Genomic DNA, 2,849 nt, shown 5'->3' on the forward strand with positions numbered 1-2,849 from the left:
AGAACTTGCAGGCAGTAATTCAGATGTCTGCCAGAATAAAACACAATACTTCTTAAAGGAAGATGACGTATTTTGGGCTTCTTGTAACTTATCTTCCACAATATCCAACACTTTATAACAACACACAACAAAACATTAGACTTGTACTTAAAATCAAAGGAAAGGGAGGCATTCAATGGAAACTGAGTGTAATATGTTACAGATATCACAGGTGTAGGCAAGACTTAGTTAGGTATTAAAAATGTAATTGTAGGGGTGCCTGGGTGGCTCAGTGGGTCAAGCCTCTGCCCTGGTCATGATTCCAGGGTCCTGGGATCGAGCCCCACATCGGGCTCTCTGTTCAGCGGGGAGCCCGCCCCACCCCCTGCCTGCCTCTCTGCCTACTTGTGATCTCTGTCTGTCAAATAAATAAATAAATCTTTAAAAAAATGTAATTGTATCTTGGAGATATTGTGGGTTTGGTTCCAGACGACCACAATAATACAAATATCTCAGTAAAGCCAGTCAAATGAAATTTTTGGTTTTCCTTTGCCAGTACAAGATCTCACCTTGGTGTTGATGGCTGTTTACTGATCGGGATGTGGTTGCTGAAGGCTGGGGTGGTTATGGCAATTTTTAATGTAATGCTGAAGAATGTTGCATTGATTGACTCATCCTTTCTGAATGATTTCTCTATAATATACAGTGCTGTTTGATAGCATTCTACACAGTAGAACTTCTTCACAATCGGGAGTCAGTACTCAAATTCTGTCAATCCTTTATCAACCAAGTGTATGTAGTATTCTAAATTTTTTGTTGCCATTTCAACAATCTTTGCAGCATCTTTATCTGGAGTAAATTTCACCTCCAGAAACCACCTTCTTGCTCATTTATAAGAAGTGAATCTTCATCTGTTGAAGTTTAATCACAAGTGTATCACATATTCAAGCACTACTTTAAATTCTAGTTCTCTTGCCATTTCTACCCCATCTGCCATTACTTCCTCCACTGAGTCTTGAACCAACCCCTCAAAATTATCCTTGATGGTTGCAATCAACTTCTTCCAATCTCCTGTGCCACTTTTGACCACTCTTCATGAATCACAAGTAGTTTTAGTGACATATAGAATGGTGAACTCTTCCCAGATTTACACTTTACTTTGCTCAGATCCTTTAGAAGAATCAGTATCTATGGAACCTATAACCTTTCTAAATGTATTTCTTAAATAATAATATGTCAATGTTGAAAATGCTCTTTGATCTGTGGGCTACAGAATGGATGTTGTATTTGTAGGCACGTAAACAACATTAATTTCACTGGGCATATCCATCAGAGCTCTTGACTGACCAGGTGCATTGTCTATGAGCAGTGATATTTTGAAAAAAAAAATTTTTTTTTTGCTGTTTTTTGTTTGTTTGCTTGTTTGCTTGTTTTCTCAGCAGTAGATCTCAGCAGTGGGCTTAAAATATTTCATAAACCTTGTTTACTACAAACCATGACAGCAATGTGCTGCCACCCAGGCTTTGCTGTTCCATTTATAGAGCATGGGCAGAGTAGAGGTAATATAATTCTTAAGAACCCCAGAGTTTTTAGAATGGTCAGTGAGCACTGGACTCAACTGAAGTCACCAGCTACATATCCCCCAACAGGAGAATTAGCCTCTTGTTTCAAGTTTTGAAATCAAGTACTGATTTCTCCTCTCTAGCTATGAAAGTCCTAGATGGCTTCTTCTTCTAACAGAAAGCTGTTTCATCTATGTTGAAAATCTGTTGTTTAGTGTAGCCACCTTCATTAATTATCTTAATTTTACAAAAAGATAACTTTATGTTTCATGTAATAATAGAAACAAGGTATTGGGTGATTATAGCACATGGATGAGGGGAATGAATGACAGCTTTGCCAAAGGAGATGGGAAGGAAAATTTTAGAGTACTATGTTATAAGATTTCTGTACTACATATGAAGCAATACATAGGAAAGTGTTGCCAAATTAGTTAAAATATGTAATGTATGCTATAGGATTACCACTACAATTATTTTTAAAGAAATGTAATTTAAACTTCTGCCTATCTCCCCACACTTACTCCCTCTGGACTAGGAGTACCATGCTCTAATCCCAATCTACTCAACTAGGTTGAAACCCAGCTGGGGCCAAAATGCCAGCTTACCACTCTTCTCTCATGAACCCTGACACCAGACTCATTGGAAACATGGCACTTTTGCCTAACACAGGTCCATTCAAAGGACCTGGCCCTAGAGAGGGATAAAAGATACAGATATTGAAGATGAGGCCATCTATTACTTCAAGGCCAATGTCTTCTTCAAAAATTATGAGATTAAGAATGAAGCTGAAAGAACCTTGATATATAAAACTCTACATTTCTGAGTGCCTAAAGAAACTCCAAGAGTGCAATTTCAGAAGACAAAGTGAGAAATATATGTATATGTGGGGAATCACTAATTTTCCCATTCCTGGAGAGCCTGGTTTTCCACTAAACCTGCAAACAAGATAAGGTGATGAGGGTCTACTTACAGCAGGTGAGACAAGAGACTGGACTGACTTTCTGAGAAAGTTTTTCACCCTGCAAATGATAAACCTAGCAAAATGCTGGGCTTTCTTTGTGAAGAGACAGTTCATGAACAAGAGGGCCTTAGGACCTGGACAGTAAAAGGAGCCTGTGCAGACAGTTTCCACAGCCATGGACAGCATTTTACAGCAAGATGAATACAATTATTTGTCTTTATTTGATAAAGTTTTATACAGAAGAGAGCATGTCTTCACTTAAAGAATTCTTGATCAAGAATTTGGGTTGGGGGAGCACCTCGGTGGCTCAGTGGGTTAAAGCCACTGCCTTCGGCTCAGGTCATGAT

General features: G+C 38.6%; 1 pseudogene; it reads left to right on the top strand.

Annotated features, from left to right (window-relative positions):
* The first annotated feature begins 2,134 nt into the window (after positions 1-2,134).
* Positions 2,135-2,647, top strand: LOC125080166 (actin-related protein 2/3 complex subunit 3-like; annotated as a pseudogene).
* Positions 2,648-2,849: the final 202 nt, after the last annotated feature.

The sequence above is a fragment of the Lutra lutra genome, chromosome 10 (assembly GCF_902655055.1).
Source record: "Lutra lutra chromosome 10, mLutLut1.2, whole genome shotgun sequence".
Classification (NCBI taxonomy): Eukaryota; Metazoa; Chordata; class Mammalia; order Carnivora; family Mustelidae; genus Lutra; species Lutra lutra.